Here is a 20642-nt window from a genome sequence, read left to right as displayed (position 1 = left end):
CAGATGTGGATGAGACTCAAGGTACAATACATCCTGAGCTGTAAACCTGTAACATACTTTCAAAATGCAATGGTGGGACAGGCATAGGTTAGACATTTCCATGCCAAAAGAAAAGATATGAAAGAAGAAAGGGGTAACCGGCTCCAAATAGTCCAGAGTGTAAGACAAACTTTCAGGGCTTGAGAATAATCCTCTGGCTCAGTGCTCCGCCCTCCAGGCCTCCATGTCCCACCTCCTAGACCCACTGTGAAGGAGGGTCAGAGAGAGGGTCCTGCCCCCACAGCTTTGCCAGGCAGCACTTATCCATCCTGTCCTTGATGATCTCTGAATCACTTTCAGGGTCATTCTTCCCTTGTCTTGTCTTTAAAGAATAGTTCATGTTCACAGCAAAATAGCTCCATGGTCCTGTCCTATAAAATCTAAGTCCAATGCCTTCCTTTATTCCTTCCTGTCTCCTTCCCCTTCGGTTCAAACTGTCAGTTTTCTAGCCAGATGACTTATTAAGTTTGTGTTTCACACCAATACTAATTGCCTTATTAAAATAGCTGTGGTCACTTGGCCACACACCTAGTATTCTCCCCCCAACACGATCTCTCATTTCTTGCAATATAAATAGGCTGATTTCTTTTCTTCTACTGACTTTGGGTTTTCTTTGTTCTTCTTTCTCTAGTTGTTTTAGGTGTAGGGTTAGATTGTTTATTTGAAATTGTTCTTGTTTCTTGAGGTGAGATTGAATTGCTATAAACTTTCCTCTTAGAACTGCTTTTGCTGCATCCCGTAGGTTTTGGGTCATTGTGTTTTCATTGTCTTTTGTTTCTATGTATCTTTTAATTTCTTCTTTGATTTCTTCAGTGACCTCTTGGTTATTTAGTAGCGCACTGTTTAGCCTCCATGTATTTGTGTTTTTCACAGTTTTTTTTCCTGTAATTGATTTCCAGTCTCATAGCGTTGTGGTCAGAAAAGATGTTCGATATGATTTCAGTTTTCTTAAATTTTCCAAGGCTTGATTTGTGACCCAAGATGTGATCTGTCCTGGAGAATGTTCCATGTGCACTTGAGAAGAAAGTGTATTCTGCAGCTTTCAGGTGGAATGTTCTGTAAATGTCAATTAAAGCTATATGGTCTATTGTGTCATTTAAAGCTTGTGTTTCCTTATTTATTTTCTGTTTAGATGATCTGTTCATTGTTGTAAGTGGGGTGTTAAAGTCCCCTACTATTATTGTGTTACTGTCAGTTTCCCCTTTAATGGTTGTTAGCATTTGCCTTATGTATTGAGGTGCTCCTATGTTATAAACATTTATAATTGTTATATCTTCTTCTTGGATTGATCCCTTGATCATTATGTAGTGTCCTTACTTATCTCTTGTAACAGTCTATATTTTAAAGTCATTTTATCTGATACAAGTATTGCTACTCCAGCTTTCTTTTGATTTCCATTTGCATGGAATATCTTTTTTCCATCTCTTCACTTTCAGTCTGTATGTGTCAATAAACTTTCCTCTTAGAACTGCTTTTGCTGCATCCCGTAGGTTTTGGGTCATTGTGTTTTCATTGTCTTTTGTTTCTATGTATCTTTTAATTTCTTCTTTGATTTCTTCAGTGACCTCTTGGTTATTTAGTAGCGCACTGTTTAGCCTCCATGTATTTGTGTTTTTCACAGTTTTTTTTCCTGTAATTGATTTCCAGTTCACTTTCAGTCTGTATGTGTCACTAGATCTGAAGTGAGTCTCTTGTAGACAGCATATATATGGGTCTTGTTTTTGTATCCATTCAGCCAGTCTGTGTCTTTTGGTTGGTCCATTTAATCCATTTACATTCAAAGTTATTATCGATATGTATGTTCCTATTACCATTTTCTTAATTGTTTTGGGTTTGTTTTTGTGACTGTTTTTCTTCTCTTGTGTTTCCCACCTAGAGAAATTTATTTGGCATTTGTTGTAAAGCTGGATTTTTTGTTTTTCCCTTGCTGCTTTTAATATTTTTTCTTTGAATTTAATTTTTGTTAGTTTGATTAATATGTGTCTTGGTGTGTTTCTCCTAGGGTATATCCTGTATGGGTCTCTCTGTGCTTCCTGGGCTTGGGTGACTATTTCCTTTCCCATGTTAGGGAAGTTTTCCACTATAATCTCTTCAAATATTTCCTCAGACCCTTTCTTTTGCTCTTCTTCTTCTGGGACCCCTATAATTCGGATGTTGGTGCGTTTAGTGTTGTCCCAGCAGTCTCTGAGAGTGTCTTTAATTCTTTTCATTTCCTGACACTCCCTTCTGGCCTGCAGAGTTTCTGCTGAAAACTCAGCTGATAGCCTTATGGGGATTCCTTTGTATGTTAATTTTTGTTTTTCCTTTGCTGCTTTTAATATTTTTTCTTTGAATTTAATTTTTGTTAGTTTGATTAATATGTGTCTTGGTGTGTTTCTCCTAGGGTATATCCTGTATGGGTCTCTCTGTGCTTCCTGGGCTTGGGTGACTATTTCCTTTCCCATGTTAGGGAAGTTTTCCACTATAATCTCTTCAAATATTTCCTCAGACCCTTTCTTTTGCTCTTCTTCTTCTGGGACCCCTATAATTCGGATGTTGGTGCGTTTAGTGTTGTCCCAGCAGTCTCTGAGAGTGTCTTTAATTCTTTTCATTCTTTTTTCTTTATTCTGCTCCTCAGCAGTTATTTCCACCATTTTGTCTTCCAGCTCTCACTTATTTGTTCTTCTACCTCAGTTATTCTGTTATTGATTCCTTCTAGTGTATTTTTCATTTCAGTTATTGTGTTGTTCATCTCTGTTTGTTTGTTCTTTAGTTCTTCTCGATCTTTATTAAACATTTCTTGTATTTTCTCAATCCGTGCCTCCATTCTATTTCTGAGATTCTGGATCATCTTTATTGTCATTACTCTGAATTCTTTTTCAGGTAGATTGCAGATCAGAGCAGAAATAAATGAAATAGAAATGAAGAAAACAATAGCAAATATCAATAAAACTAAAAGCTGGTACTTTGAGATGATAAACAAAATTGATAAACACTTAGCCAGACTCATCGTGAAAAAAAAGGGAGAAGACACAAACCAATAAAATTAGAAATGAAAAAGGAGAAATCACAACTGACACCGCAGGAATACAAAGGATTATAAAAGAGTACTACGAACAACTATATGCCAGTAAAATGGACAACCACAAAGAAATGGACAAATTCTTGGAAAGGTACAGTTTTCCAAGACTGAACGAGAAAATATAAACAGACCTATCACAAGTAATGAAATTGGAACTATAATTAAAAATCTTCCAACAAACAAAAGACCAGGACCAGATGGCTTCACAGACGATTTCTATTACACATTCAGAGAAGGGCTAATACCGATCCTTCTCAAACTCTTCCAAAAATTGCAGAGGGAGGAACACTCCCAAATTCATTCTACGAAGCCACCATCATCCTGATACCAAAACCAGACAAAGATATTACAAAAAAAGAAAATTATAGACCAATATCACTGATGAACCTAGACGCAAAAATACCAAAGAAAATACTAGCAAACAGAATCCAACAACATATTAAAAGGATCATACACCATGATCAAGTGGGATTTATCCCAGGGATGCAAAGATTCTTCAGTATACACAAATCAATCAATGTGATACACCATATTAACAAATTAAGGAATAAAAACCATATGATCATCTCAGTTGATGCAGAACAAGCTTTTGACAAAATTCGACACCAATTTATGATAAAAACTCTCCAGAAAATGGGCATAGAGGGAAGCTATCTCAACATAATAAAGACCATATATGACAAACCCACAGCAAACACCATACTCAATGGTGAAAAACTGAAAGCATTTCCACTAAGATCAGGAACAAGAGAAGGATGTTTACTCTTGCCCCTCTTACTCAACATAGTTTTGGAAGTTTTAGCCATGGTAATCAGAGAAGAAAACGAAATAAATGTAATACAAGTTGGAAAAGAAGAAGTAAAACTGTCACTGTTTGCAGGTGACGTGATACTGTACATAGAAAATCCTAAAGCTGCCACCAGAAAACTACTGGAACTAATCAGTGAATTTGGTAAAGTTTCAGGATACAAAATTAATGCACAGAAATCAGTGGCATTCCTGTACACTAACAACTAAAAATCAAAAAGAGAAATTACGGAAATAATCCCATTTACCATCACAACAAAAAGAATAAAATACCTAGGAATAAACCTACCTAAGGAAGCGAAAAACTTGTACTCAGAAAACTATAAAACACTGATGAAAGAAATCAAAGATGACATAAACAGATGGAGAGATATATCATATTTTTGGATTGGAAGAATCAGTATTGTGAAAATGACTATACCACCCAAAGCAATCTATAGTTTCACTGCAATCCCTATCAAACTACCAATGGCAGTCTTCACAGAATTAGAACAAAAAATTTTACAATTCGTATGGAAACACAAAAGACCCCTAATAGCCAAAGCAATCTTGAGAAAGAAAAACGGAGCTGGAGGAATAAGGCTCCTGGACTTTAGACTATACTACAAAGCTACAGTCAGCAAGACAGTATGGTACTGGCACAAGAACAGAAATATAGATCAATGGTACAGGATAGAAAGCCCAGATATAAACCCATGCACATATGGTCACCTAATTTACAACAAAGGAGGCAAGAACATGCAATGGGGAAGAGACAGCCTCTTCAATAAGTGGTTCTGGGAACACTGGACAGCTACATGTAAAAGAATGAAATTAGAACACTCCCTAACACCATACACAAAAATAAACTCCAAGTGGATTAAAGACCTAAATGTAAGACTAGACACTATAAAACTCTTAGAGGAAAACATAGGAAAAACACTCTGACATAAACCACAGCAAGATCTTTTTTGACCCACATCCTAGAGTAATGAGAATTAAAAATAAATAAATTGGACCTAATGAAACTTAAAAGCTTCTGCACAACAAAGGAAACCATAAACAAGTTGAAAAGGCAGCCCTCAGAATGGGAGAAAATATGTGCAATTGAAACAACGCACAAAGAGTTAATCTCCAAAATATACAAGTAGCTCATGGAGCTCAATATCAAAAAAACAAACAATCCAATTTAAAAATGGGCAGAAGACCTAAATGGACATTTCACCAAAGAAGACATACAGTTGGCCAAGGGCACATGAAAAGATACTCAACATCAATAATTATTAGAGAAATGCAAATCAAAACTACGATGAGGTATCACCTCACACTGGTCAGAATGGCCATTATCAAAAAATCTACAAACAGTAAATGCTGAAGAGGGTGTGGAGAAAAGGGAACCCTCTTACTCTGTGGTGGGAATGTAAGTTGATACAGCCACTGTGGAGAACAGTATGGAGGTTCCTTAAAAAACTAAAAATAGTACTACCATATGATCCAGCAATCCCACTATGGGGCATATACCCTGAGAAAACCATCATTCAAAAAGAGACATGTACCACATTGTTCATTAAAGCACTATTTAGAATAGCCAGGACATGGAACCAAGCTAGATGTCCATTGACAGATGAATGGATAAAGAAGATGTGGCACATATATACAATGGAATATTACTCAGCCATAAAAAGAAACGAAATTTGAGTTATTTGCAGTGAGGTGGGTGGACCTAGAGTCTGTCACACATATGTCACACAGAGTGAATTAAGTCAGAAAGAGAAAAACAAATACCGTATGCTAACGCATATATATGGAATGAAAAAAAAATGGTACTGATGAACCTAGTGGCAGGGCAGGAATAAAGATGTATACATGGAGAATGAACTTGAGGACACAGGTGGGGGGAGGGGGAAGCTGGGGTGAAATGAGAATAGAATCGACTTATATACACTAAAGTAGTTAGGTAGTGAGAAGCAGCAGCATAGCTCAGGGAAATCAGCTCCGTGCTTTGTGATGACCTTGCGGGGTAGGATAGGAAGGCTGGGAGGGAGGCTCAAAAGGGAGGGGATATGGAGATATATGTATGCATATGGCTCATTCACTTTGTTGTACAACAGAAACTAACACAATATTGTGAAGCAATTATACTCCAATAAAGATCTATTAAAAAAATAAATAGGCTGAGAATTTTCCAAATTTTTAATTTCTAGTTCCTTTTTGGTTAATAATTCCATCTTCAAATTATTTCTCTCTTCTCCCATTTTCCTGTAAGCAGTCAGAAGGAGCAAAGCCACATCTTTAGTGCTGTGCCTAGAAATTTCTTCAACTAAATTTTATTGCTCATAAGTTTTACCTTCCTCAAAACACTAGAACCTGAACACAATTCAGCCAAGTTCTTTGCTACTTTATAACAAAGATCACCTTTCCTCCATTGTCCAATATCATGTTCCTCCTTTGTCTGACCTCAGAATGGCCTTTACTGTCCATATTTCTGTGAACATTCTGTTCATGGTGATTTAGATATTCCCTAAGAAGATTGAGCCTTTCTTTACAGTTCTCCTCTTTTCTTTCTGAGTCTGCACAATAATCACCAGTAATGATCCATTCATGACGATGCAGGTTTTTTGTAGTATATACCTCAAAACTCGTCCAGCCTCTGCCCATCACACAGTTCCAAAGCCACCTCCACATTTTTAGGTATTTGCTACAGTAGCACTCCCACTTTTAGGTACCAATTTCTGTGACAGTTATGGCCCTCTGTAACCACACAGTTTAACCATCAGGAGCAAGATTTGAGAATTCCTGTCTTGACTTATATATTTGTTCTAGGAAATTCTTAAGTAGGAAGATATGGCTTGTAAACTAGTAAGTAACTTCACTGTTTGGTTCAGGAAATTTCTAACTTCTTCAGGAAAATTGTTGTCTCACCTGGGCAAAGGGCTTGCTTATGCAACAAGAGGTTACTTAGGAAGACTTGCTTCAGAACTCCTGTCTCTGTGTCTATCAATCATAGACCCTTATTAATTAAATTGCCCAATCCTAATCAATTTCTCACCTTGAAAGACTTGCCTGTTTGAACCTAGACCTCAAAATCATGCATTTCTATCTATCTGTCTATCTTCTCTTCTGCCCTTCCCTTTCTAAGAGTTACTAAGACTCTTAAAGTTATTTTGTCCCTTGTTACAGTACGTTTATTCAACTTAACTTTGCTTGATCTACAAGTTATTCTAATGGTCTTAGGCTCCTTGTAGTATGAGAATTTCTGAGGCAAGTATATTGATTAGACTCCACTGTAGTTTTTTTTATAAATGTATTTTATTTATTATTTATGGCTGTGTTCGGTCTTTGTTGCTGCACACGGGCTTTTCTCTGGTTGCGGTGAGTGGGGGCAACTATCTGTTGCGATGCGCGGGCTTCTCGTTGCAGTGGCTTCTCATTGCAGAGCACGGGCTCTAGGCACACGGTCTTCAGTAGTTGTGGCACGTGGGCTCAAGTAGTTGTGTCTCGCGGGCTCAGTAGTTGTGGCTCGTGGGGTTAGTTGCTCCATGGCATGTGGAATCTTCCTGGACCAGGACTTGAACCATGTCCTCTGCATTGGCAGGCAGATTGTTAGCCACTGTGCCACCAGGGAAGCCCTAGACTCCACTGTAATCCTCAAAACTGGATTCTCTTGAAAAATCAGAATAGACAGGCAAAATTGGGAGCAGGGTTCATTGCCTGCTTCCATCTGGCCATTTCCTTATTCCACCAATTCCCATCATAACAAACCATTAATTCTGACACATTCCTATGATTTAAGAATATCTTTATCTCAGCACCACAGGTGAGGATCTTGGGACTGAGGCTAATTGACTTGCTCAAGGTCACTATGTGAACCAATAGCCTGGATGAGATACAGCCCAAGTCTCTTGACTCTCAGGCCCAGGCTCTGTGCACCAGATGTGCTCTGCCATCATTCTGCTCTGCCATCAATAAGGTACTGACCTCATTTCTTTCTTAGTTGGCAAAAGTCTATGTGCTAATGTTGTTTCTGTAGTTCATACCTGAATTACTTTTCTGCTTGGCCAACTTTGCAGTATTACAGTATTTTCAAAGTATGACAAACACACTGTAAAATAATATTTTTTAAAATTGCATAAGATATGGAAGTAGGAGAATTCTTAAAATATACTGCGTTTTACAATGTATAGCTTTGCAGTAATTGAAAAAAATTCAAATAGCTTTCAAAATTGAGATTTTTCTATAGGTAAGGTCCACATAGCTATCCATACACTGAAATCTTCAAAAGGAAAATGGGCAAACTAATGTTGCTTTGTAGCACCTACAATAGCTAATAAGTCACAAGTTATACTGTAAATACAGTGTCTATTTTGTAAACTCACTTGATATAGGCAAAACATCCTTCAATTATAACTTTCTGCCATCTCCATCTTGGCAATGTGTCTCTAAAAATGTCATGAACTGAAATGGCTTGTCTTTCAATGGATTCCACTTTTTTTGTTTTGTATCTCCTTTCTTCATTCATTAGAATCATATTTACCAAGAAGCTGCCTTCATGACTCGTTTCTTTGTAAGCCAAGTCTAATCAAATAGACTGTTATTAAGGTTTACTGAGGGCTTGATCATTCCCACTCACCTCAGAAAGCATAAAGAAGTAATGAATCTCATTTTAAAGAAGTTTCAGAAGCTTTGTGAGGGGTTAGAAAGAGCTTTCAGAGAGCTGGAAGTGAGTTTATGCATCTAAAAAGAGAAGTTTCCAAGAATCCTGAGTAAACTGCTCCCAGCTAAAACAAGCACATGGTGGCCTCTTTACTTAGAACTTAATTAGGACATGATCCTTTAACTTTTTGCAGAATTCCTGGAGTCTCAAAAGCTTGACCCCTAATATTTTAAAGGGGAGCAACAATTTTTCCCCAGTATCTTTGTTCAGCATTGTATGAAAAACTTTTGAAGTTTTTACTACTTATTAGGGAAGATGGATAAAATTCTTGGACTGTATATTTTTGAGTCAGAGATTATCTCTGGATGAAAGGATTTGGATGGCAGCCATAGGAAGAGGGAATAGGAAAGAATTGGTCTTAAAAATAAATCCACAAGAAGGATAGCAATATTAGGCACCAAGTAAGAAAAAGTAAACAAAGCCAGGCAACTATGTGCCTTGTAGGGATATAAAGATGATGAAGAAACAGTTCCTGCCTGGATCTAGCTCAATGGGGAATACATTCATATAAATAGGACATCATAATAACACCCAAGTGTGGAAACAGGATTCAGTAAGCTAAGGGGGACTTCTTAGAGGAAATAATGTCTGAGCATGTATTTTAATAACTTACCTTTGATATTTAAAATGTGTGTTAGTTTGCGAGGGCTGTCATAACAAAATACCACAGACTGGGTGGCTTAAATAATAGAAATTAATTTTTGCACAGCTCTGGAGACTAGAAGTCCAAGATCAAGAGTGTCAGCAGGATTGGTTTTCCTCTGAAGCCTCTTTCCTTGACTTGCAGATGGCTGCCTACTGTGTCCTCACATGGTCTTTAGATTTCCTCTTCTTACAAAGACACTACTGAGATTGAATTAGGGTCCACCCATAGGACCTCGTTTAATCTCATTTAATCTCTTAATTACCTCTTTAAAGTCCCTATCTCAAAATACAGTTACATTCTGAGGTACTGAGGTTAGAGTGTCAACATGTGAATTTGGAGGGAACACAACTCAATCTATAATAAAATGTTACATATTTCCAAAAGGCAGCATAGGATTTTCCTTTTCATATTATTTATTTTTATTTTCTCCTTCTTAATTGAGAAGCAGTTAAGAACATGAGCTCTGTAGCCAGCCCACTTGAATTCAGTCTTTGTTGTGCCACTTACTAGGTGTGTAACTGAAGGCAAGTTGATTGATTTCTCTGTATCTCGGCTTTCTTGCATGTGAAATGGAGATGTTAATAATTACCTCATTGTGTTGCTACGATGTTTAAATGGATGAATACATGTAACGTACTTAGTAGTGTCTGGCACATAATAAACACTCAATAAGTGTAAAGTATAAAGGATAGTAATAATTTCTGGGTGTAAAATTGTACAATATGATATTTATGTATACTAGTGCTCATAAATAATGAGTTGTATTCTTTGGAGCTGTATCTCATTTTTCATCAAATGTCATAATCAGAAAGAAAGACGTGTAAGTTTAAGGTGACTTATTCCAGCTACAATTTCTGTCACTTAACTATTCACAAACAGCATACATCTGTCTGATCATCTGTGTTTCTAAAATAACTCCAGTCAGATTTCAGACACTTAATATTGTTAATAATAAAAACTCCATGTGTCTTTTTCACTTGTGAGGGTGATAATTTCATACTTTAGTTTGCTGTGCTAAATTCACCCTTAATCTAGTCTTTGGTATATTTCTGGTGCATGTGTTAGCCCCTTTATTTTTTCTTTATAATGACATTACCATCATTTTCTGTCTTGTGTACACAAGCTCTAAATAATGAGCAAGTAGGAAAATATTTTTTGTAATAATGGTTACTACGTATTGTGTTTTCCTAAACAGCACCTTTCACCAATAACTGACTTTCTAATGGTCAAATCCAATTAACTGTTTTCAGGCATTAAGCAACTTATGCAAAGTGATGTCTCTGCAGCACTTTGTTCTTTTTATTAACACTTATATAGCATTTGCTCTTTGCCTGGCCCTGCTCTAAGCACTTTTCATATATTAAATCATATTAATCATAATTAATATGAATATTAATTCATATTAAATCATTTAGTCCTCACATCAGCTTTATTATCCCCTTTATGGATGAGGAAACTGAGGTACAAAGAGATTGTTACTCACCCTTCACATAGTGAGTAAGTAGTGGAGATGTCATCAAGCCTAGGTAGTCATGGTTGGATTTTCATTCTGGGCATTCTTTCCTCTTCTGGCTTAAAGCATACTACTCATTTCCCATCTTTCTGGCCACTTCTTAATATCCCTTATTAGATCTTCCTCTTTAGATGGGATGGTTCTTGAATACTGGAGTTTCCTTATCTATAATCTAAATAGAAATGGATATCACATCTATATCTCCAGAGCCACCTTTTCCCCAAGTTGAATACACATTTCCAACCACCTACTAGGCACCTCCAACTTGGATGCTGAGCGTACACAACACTGAACTTTCCATTGCCTCACTCTCCCCAAATTACTCTTCAGTTCTAGTATCTAAACCTAGTAGTGGACTCTGTAATCTCCATCATTTCACATGTACAATCTGACACCAAGTTCTCCTGATTCTAGCCTCACGTGGCTCTCTACTCTTGCCCCTGATGTGTAATCTTACTATCATTGCTCTAGTTTAGCATTTGTAGGTAGGTGTTAATTTTCTATTGTGTTATCACTCACTAATGATTTTCAGTTGCTAAAAGTTATTGTTTGAATATTGTGCAGTTAGCTCCTACTAGCTTTCTTTGCAGTTTGAGATGTTTTAATCATTTCATTACTCTTATTTCCCTAATATCCCCAGCCTGAGCCAGGATTTTATTTCTTGAGCTAGCTTCCTGCCTTCTATTTGCTAAGAAGGGGTCCAGTTCCTATTTCATCTTAGTAATGTTCTCCTACAGGAACAAGTTACTTTAGAATCACGCCTTTTTCAGAGTTTTAAAAAATAGATGATTTTTTTTGTTTCCCCCCTTGCAGTTACCAGTGCACAAATAATATGCAAAGAGATAAACATGTTTTAAGAAACACCTGGCATATTTTTCTTCTGGCTCTTTCTCTGATCTACAATATCTGTTTAGGGATGATATTAATTAAATTGTTTATTCTCTCTCACCTGGACTTTTGCAACAATCTTCAAATTTGTCTATCTCTCTGTTCACTCTAGTTTATCCTCTATATAATAATATTCTTAAAAATAGAAAAAAAAGATATATTGGCCACTGGATAAAGTGAAAATTCTTTCAGAATGACTTGTAGGGTCTTTGACAAGTTAGTTGGATATGAACCTCTCCAGCGTCATCTCCCTTTCCAACCACATCCTCTAAATTCAAGTCACAGCAACTTCTGGCCTCCATGACTTTGCACAAGCTTTTCTCCATTTCTCTAATGCCATTTGCTCTTTTTATATCTAAAAATCCATACATTCCATCAAGAGCTGACCCTGACATGACTTCTGAATACTGTTACCCCGTTTCTCTAACCACCTACTGGTCGTGTTACCCACAACACCCCTGCTAGGGGTTAGGCTAGGACTCTTGTGTCTAATTTTCATCTGGCTCCTGGCCACCAACTCTTTTTATAGTTATCTAATATCCAATCTTTTTTTTTAATAAAATTTGATTTAGATTCTATGACTTGACTCTTTTCATTAATTTTTAGGTAGGATTTTAATTCTGACTTTTTTCCCACACGAGGCAACCACCCCACAAGATGAAATGAAGCCTTGACCCCAGACTCAGTCAGCTTTCAGGAAACTCCTATAAATCCGATGGCCTCTCAAAGGGGGCATCATGCAGTCTGTTAAAAATCTTTCCATTTTCCTAAGACAGAATTGGTCACTTGGGACTTCCATTGTCATCCTCTATTTATATCTCTATTATAATATTTCTGTATTGCAGTTATAGATACTGTAATACTTCAGACCATATTAAGAGGTGTGAAGAGTATAACTTGGCATTTCTGTAATCCAATTCTATTGGACCTTCTATTGGACACTGTCAGTGTTGCTCCCAGAGATCCTCATGTCTCTTTTACCACTTCTGTTTGTTCTCACCCTGATGTCAGTGTACCTTCAGTTCCCTCAGCCTGCACCTGCAATTCTTCTGCAGAGGACTGCCTTCAGACTGCTGGGACTGCTTCTCCCAGAAGCCCAGAGAGCTGGAGGCACCTGGGAATTACATTCCTTTAGGGCAGCTTTTAGCCAATGACTAGATGGTGAGAGAGTCCCACCCAAGGGACAGGAGCACTCTCTACCCTGAGGTGTAGGCTGTAGCCATTTCTCTGGGACTTTGTCTAAACCCTTACTTGACTTCTTTCTCCTTTATGTTCCGCTTCCCATTCTCCTTCATTGGTTTCTCTTGGGCATATTTCCCCACTAATTCACTTGTATAGGACATCTTGCCTCAGAATCTACTCCTGGGAATCTTGACCTAAGACACCTGTTAAACTCCCTTTTAAGTCCATTTTGTTGGATTACAGAAAAATGCATCTAAATGCATTCTGAATAAACTTCATCACTTCAGATTTACTCTCAACCAACTCAGAATTTTTGTTATCAAATCTCTTCTCTCTTCTCCACAAGTTCTGGTTGAGTAGTCATGGTGGGGGTGATGTTTTTATAGGGTCATAAGGGATTGTGTCCACCGGGACTCAGTTGTCAGACTATCAGAGTGACATGTTATCTTGCTACTCAGTTATCTGTTTCCATGTTTGTTCTCATTACTATAGTTCAAGCTTTGCAGTACCTAGGTCCGTGTCTTTTTTTCTATTCCCACACTTAGAACAGAGACACTAACTGTTGAGTGAAAATAACAATATAACACCATTGTAAGCTGGGCATTATTATTCCTACTTTTACAGGTGATATAAATGAGGTCATATATATTAAATAATTGAGGCAAATTAACATAGTTGATTAATAGTAGAACCAGAGTGCAGGTCTTCTGACTTAGTATAAATTCGTCCACATTACCCATCCCTGCCTTCCTCCTCACTAAGATCTCATAGCTGTTTCTATATGCTTGGGGCTCAAGGGAAGGTCCTGCTTATGGTGATCTCAGTCACCAGAAAAGCATATCTTCCTGTAGACCTGTTAGAGGAGATAAGAGTCATTCTAAAGCCTTTGTCACTACTGGAAATAAAAACCAGAATGTTCCTTCTTGGGCTTTCTTCTTAAATATGAATATTCATTAACACCTTTCTTTCCTCCTTAGAGAAACTCTCCAGTTTGAGACTTTCATTGGAAACCTGCCTGTAATAAGATCAGGTGTCAGTTTTGATATCATTTTTATCTGTTTGGTAAGCCTTCTGTGGGGGAGGGGGAGAGGTCCTGCCATGCTGGAGGGGAAGTATTGGGTCTTTAGGGAAGGTATGTATTTGTAGCTTGAATCAGAAAGAAGACCAAATAATAATGGAAATAACCCATGATGGCAATGGAAGAAGTGTACTCCAGGTGTATTTGATGTAAGGACAATACTCTTGAATGACTGATATTACAGTCGGCAAGAAGTCTTAGCACTGTACTCTTTTTTAATCCCATCAATTCTCACTCTTAGTAGTTCAAGGCCTTAGATCAGGTTGTATCTTGTAGGATTTAAAAGGCATCTCTGATCTCTTCAGAGGAGCAGAGGTGGCATGACCTCTTGTTGCTATGCATGTGTGCAGGCCTCTGGGCCCTCTTGTTGTAGCATCATACCTGTGCTGAGCTGTGAGAGTGCAGGAGCTGCATGGAGCAATGCTGCTCACGTATTTTGCCTAGCAGGAGGGAACAGTGCAGTTTGAAAGATGCGATTTAGTTAATATGCTACACTTTGCCTCTCAGGTACTTGGGGGCACATCTTTTGTTATTCTGCTTATTTCTCCTGACAAGGGCATGATTTGGCAGTTTGTTAAGGGAACAACATTACCATTTAGTGGAAGAGCACTTTCCGTTTTAAAACTTTTAACTTGAATTAATGTCATGTAGAGTATATTTGTTTTAACCTATTGACTCTCAGCATTTAAACACCTTAGGAAAGATCCATCTGTATGTACAGAACCTGAAATCATTTGCAATTTGGTAATGTGTCTCATTGTAGCATTTTTGAATGCCATTATGAATTAAATACAGTAGTATCATCTTATATTCCATTTTGAGATCTTAAAGTTGACATTTACTTTTTGCAAATAAATTCCATGCAAAAATTGGCATAGTACTCTCTCCAGCTTATACATTTATGGTATTTTAATCTTTCACTTAAAACCCTGAATAGTAATTTGGGGACTTTCTTGGTATTCCTAGAGATATATTGGGAATGAAGAGCTGTCTATATTAGGAAGTATATTAAAATGCTAAATAATAATTGCTACATTCAGGACTGCCTTCCAGGAAAATTTCAAGCCTAATGAAATTTGACCTCAGCTGAAGCTTCCTACTGTGTGTGTCCCCTCCTTCTAGTGTCCACTGTCCTCAGAATGACTTTTTACCTTCCCTCTCTTGTATATATCTTCTTCTGTGCCTCCAGGAGTATGGGTCTTTTCTGCATCACCAAAAGCCATGGTGACCCCTTCTGAGAACTCCTTCCTGCTAGAGTCCAGGAGGGGCTGATAGCAAGGATATCCCTGGTTCCTCCCTAACAGAGACGACAGCTCCTGAATGACCCTCCACCCCATGCTCCTGCTTCAGGACTTCAATTACCTCTGACTATGATGGTTTCCTCCCAATAACCACTTGAACTCTCTCACGTCTTTCAAGTCTGCTTAGATGCCACCTCCTCAGGAAGATCTTCACTTTTTACCCTATCTAAAATAGACCCTCCATCATCTCTCTTTATGCACTTACCATACCTGCTTTATTTTTCTTCATAAAACTTTTACTACTTGACATCATATTAGCTATCTTTTAAAAAAATCTCTCCCTCCCCATAACATGTAAACATCACAAGAACTGTTTGTGTCTGATATAGTTAAGTGCACAATATTTATTGAATTAGTGAATGAATACATGCTATGGAAATGAGAAATACAAGGTATTAAGGAGAATTGATGCCTTTGGAAAGCAACCTAAAATTCTTTGTTTCATCATCCTCCACGCTGATTAATTTTGTTTGGAACTCTTACATGGACTAAAAGCTGCTTTTAATGAGAGGTTTTACACACACACACACAGACACACACACACACACATGCACACAGATGTTTAACCACTGGCAAGCAAATTAATATATTAAAAATTTACCCAGTTTAGAGGAAGGAATTACATTGCAAAACCTTAGCTTAACTTTCTTTTTGAAGTTATTTCTGTATGTAAGCATTGTATTTCTTATCTTATTGATTTTTTTTTAACCAATGCAATGTTCATTTATCTTGAAATTCTATGAACTAAGCTATATGCTGAAAGCCTTAGTTCTGGTCAAAATGTTTGATTGTATACGCACAGTGTCAATCTGCAACAAAATTTCGCCAACACTGGCAGATAAAAGTCTACATTTTTAAAGTATAGCAAAGATTTTCTGTGGGATAAGGAAAGTTTTGCCCTGTAAACTTTCAGAAAAAGCTGACAACATTTTTGAGGTAGAATGGTGACTTTACATTTATGACTATGATGTGAAGATAGTAGAGGAAGCTGTGTAAAAGCAGGATGTGGTGACTGTAGAGTGTGGTGCCTTTTTTCTATGCCTGCTTTTCCACCTGTCAGTGGTGAAGTCAGACCTTTCTCCCAGCCTTGGTTAGAATCTGTTTAACCTCTGAATTAAACTTTTTTTCCTGCCATTGCCATGAACAGATAATTCTTTTGGAGTCAAATACAATAATTTCCTTTGGAAGGGAGGAGTATGAAGTTGGAAATGTGAACATGGACTTGTCTGGAGCCAAGACACCACATCAATCAGGAACACTATGCTTGGATCAGGGGGCCAGAAGCCACTGACAGAGGAAAGCAGGAGGGCAGTTAACTAGTGTATACTGCTTGCCTTATATTTGCCAAGGACTTCACATGAATTATCCTAGTTAACCTTCACAATTATGCTACTAGGCAGATGTTATTAACCCTATTTTACGGAAAAGAAAATCCAAGCCCTGAGAGATGAAATAATTTACTATTTCACAGTTAATACATCATGAAAGCAGGATTTGAACCCTGTTCTAAAAGGCTCAAAATCCATGCTTTTTTGTACTACATCATATCACCTAGAAGAGAAAAAAAGGTGACACAAACTTTGACACCATTACAATTTTGTGTCATTAATACTTGCCCAACAATACACTTTTATCAGGCTGAGTATATGGAATAATAATGGAATATAATGTAAAATAAGATGTATTTTTTATTTGACAAGGACAGCCCCACCTTTAGAACTCTGGAGGTTATTGGAGTAGGAGTGTACAAATTTCATGAGAGCCTAAAGTGCTCTTTAGGAGAAAAAACATTTCAAATCTCCAAACCAGCCTTCAACACTCAAGTGGATGTGCAAGTGTATTTACTACACAGGTAAAACAAAAGGGACCAAACGTGAAACACATGAGTAAACCCTGGAGGGGTAATTCAGGGAGCACTTTAGGACATCCTTGTGGTGGAGAGTTGGAGGTTCAGAGTTATGTTTATCTGAATATTAGAAGAAACATGAACTAAAATGTACCCACAGGGTGGTAAGTAGGACATAGTTACAAATGTGTCATCACCTGGAATGGGCTGTGGATTACCCTTTCCCCTCTAACATGTTATAGTTTCCCTTAAGAATATTGTTTCCTCTCTAGTCTACTCTCGAGGGACATTTTAAAGTCTTTTATTCCTGAATTCAGTATGTAGTAGCCTGTGCTACCCAAGTCCCTCAGGGACACCCTCATCCTTTAGGTGCTTCCCTTGAAACTTTTCTCTCTCACAGGATTGGGATTGGCCAGGGCTGGCAGTGCCATCAGAGTGGCATGGTGAGTTGATTGTTCCTGCTGGCTACCATGGTACTTCTTTTGCAGGTTCACATGAAATTTTGGATGATTCCCACTTACATAGGACACAGATGAATTAAGGTTTCTGGCTACAGATAGTTGAACTCCAACCCTTGACATTGTGCTATGTATGTATGCTCGTTTGTTAGCTCTTGCCTAACTGTGTCTCCACTAAAAAGAACCTGAATGTATCCCTCAAGTTATGAAGCGAGTGCTTTTGGAGAAAATTAATATGTGTCTCTAACTGGCAAGCTGAGGAAGTAGTCTGAAAAAGGGGAAAATCCCCAAAGCATTAATCAGGGGGAAAATAAATAGACAACTTTTTGTGCCAGTAAGAAAAGTGTAGCATCAACATGAGCATTAGATACCTCCGAGTGCTAAGCTTTAATAACAGGGAGGGACACAGTATAATGACAGGCCCAGATCTTGATTACTTTTCCTAATGAGAGTGAAGCACAGCATGGAAAAGTGACAACTTGAGATAATTCAAAATGTCACATTAGCTTTGGGTTTCAATCTCTTTTATAACCAGTGTTCATAAAAACTGCTAATGAGTAGTAAATTGGACTGATTTGAGTTTTACTTCAATTCGCTTCTTGTGCAAATCTTTAGAGAAAGGGTGTAAGGCAGTGGGATGTCATAGATGGCATATTAGAGCAGAAGTCAAGCAACCTGAGTTAGAGACTGCACCCTGCAATTAACAATCTGCATGGCTCTGGGCAAGGAAGGCAAGGAAATTAGCTGTTCATGAACATCTGTCAGGTGCCATGCATTGTGCTGGGTCCAAAGGAGACAGGTAAATAAGGCAGGTGCCGTGTCCTCGAGCCACTCACAGTCTAGTGGTGGAGACTGACGTGTAAAAAGATAATTAGAGTATCTTATGACAAGTCTTTCCTAGAGTTATGAGCAATGGACTGTGGGAGTTCAGACTATAGGACTGTGATTAACAATGAGAAAATCAATAGGGGTACATGCTAGTCAATGCTGGCCAATAGTAGATAATGCAAGTCATAGGTAAAGTAACTACAGCTTTCTAGGAAGTACATTGAAAAGAGTAAAAGGAAACAAGTGCTATTAACTCTAATGATATATTTTATTTAATCCAATATATCTAGAATATTATTTCAACATATAATAAAGTTATTAATGAGATAGTTTGCATTCTTTTTTTGTTTTTACTAAGTCTTTGAAATTCAGTGTGCATGTCACATAGCACATATCAATTTGGACTAGCCACATTTCAAGTGCTTAGTGGCCACACATGGCTAGTGGCTACCATCTTGAACAATGTAAGATTAGTCTACATTTATGTTCAAAAAGACTTAAAGCATATGTGCACCAGTCATTGAGGGATTCCTAGCTTAATATAAGGACATGCAAAAAAGACCTAGGGGCTTTAGTTCTCAATAAAAATTGTTCTAATGTATGGGTTCATAAACTGATACTGGACTGGATGCATAAGAATCCTCTAGGAAGCTTGCAAAAGACAGATTCCTAGATCTTTGAGATTTTGAATCATTAGCTCTGGATGGAGCTTAGGAATCTGTATCTTATAAAAGAACTCTGATTATTCCTAGGTGTATCCCAGGCTGGGAACTACTGGCAATCGGCTCAATAGGAGGCACGTGTGGCGATCAAAAAGGTCATTTGATTTTAGGTAGCATCAGCAGAAGACTAGTTCTCTGTGTGAATGAGCCATAAGTTAAGTATTTCTTTTTTAAAAAAAATTTTTTATTGGAGTATAGTTGCTTTACAATGTTGTGTTAATTTCTGCTGTACAGCAAAGTGAATCAGCTATATATATACATATATCCCCTCTTTTTTGGATTTCCTTCCCATTTAGGTCACCACAGAGCACTGAGTTGAGTCCCCTGTGCTATACCACAGGTTCTCATTAGTTATCTATTTTGTACATAGTAGTGTATGTATGTCAATTCCAGTCTCCCAATTCATCCCACCCCCTTTCCCATATGTTTGTTCTCTACATCTGTGTCTCTACTGAGAAACTACCTCATTTCTCTTGGACTGGTGGGGTGTCCAGAGTAGTCCTACCTTCCCATCAGCTCTGTCCACTTGCTCAGCCAAGAGTTGATGGTGTCTCTGCACTAGGCTTCAGGAAGGTGTGCAGATTTCATTTTCCTCTTTGAGTCACACTTTTTTGTCTGATGTCTTTCAAATAAGCTGTCCCAAACCTGGCTATGAAACCATTCTAGGTAACACTAAAAACATCTTTCATGAACTCCCCTCCAGGTTTACCACATCAGAAACTTAGGGAGTGGGGCCTCAAACTATTATTTTTACAAACTCCCCAGGAAGCACTTGGTGTGTGGAAAGGCAATTGGGATGCAGTGACCTAGAGAATCACTGGGAATGTACTGCTAGGGTTACTACTTTCGTTGTCAGATTTTAGATCTGTCTTGCCACCATATATATTGTGGTATAATGGCTTTGGACAGTCCTTGTTTGATATTTGACTCTGTAGCTTACTAACTGTGTGATCTTGTTGGGTTATTTACCATGTCTGAGCCTCTGTTTCCTTATCAGTAAAATGGGAATAATAATCAATAAGGCTGTTGTTAGTGCTCGAGGGCTCACTTCTTGGTTCTCTTCTTTATTTTCGATCACTCTGTGATCCCATCTGGTCTCATGGCTTTAAATAGCCTCTAAGCTGATAACTCTCCAATTAATATCTCTAACTTGTCCTCTTTCTCAAACCCAGACCAACTGTGACTAACTGCTTTAAGCATATTTTTACTTGAATATCTGATTAGCTTCTCAAATCTAACATGCCTACAACATCACTCCGTAATCAGTTTCCAAAATCATTTTCAACTATAATCTAATTCATCTCAGTAAATGGCAGTGCTAAAGTTCCAGTTGTATAGGTCAACAACCTTGGACTCATCCTTGATTCTTTTCTTTCTCTCACATTTCACGTTAGCAAATCTTGTCAGCTCTGCTTTTAAAATATATACAGGGCTTCCCTGGTGGCGCAGTGGTTGCGCGTCCGCCTGCCGATGCAGGGGAACCGGGTTCGCGCCCCGGTCTGGGAGGATCCCACATGCCGCGGAGCGGCTGGGCCCATGGGCCATGGCCTCTGAGCCTGCGCGTCCGGAGCCTGTGCTCC

The 20642-nt window shown here is 38.0% G+C and overlaps 1 long non-coding RNA gene across 1 annotated transcript in view; it reads left to right on the top strand.

The window, feature by feature from the left end:
* LOC129392085 (uncharacterized) overlaps positions 1 to 20642 on the top strand; it is a 344173-nt gene that overhangs the window by 61939 nt on the left and 261592 nt on the right. The window lies entirely within an intron of this gene.

Source organism: Physeter macrocephalus, chromosome 4, assembly GCF_002837175.3.
Source record: "Physeter macrocephalus isolate SW-GA chromosome 4, ASM283717v5, whole genome shotgun sequence".
Lineage (NCBI taxonomy): Eukaryota > Metazoa > Chordata > Mammalia > Artiodactyla > Physeteridae > Physeter > Physeter macrocephalus.
This window is presented reverse-complemented; position numbering and strand designations above follow the sequence as displayed.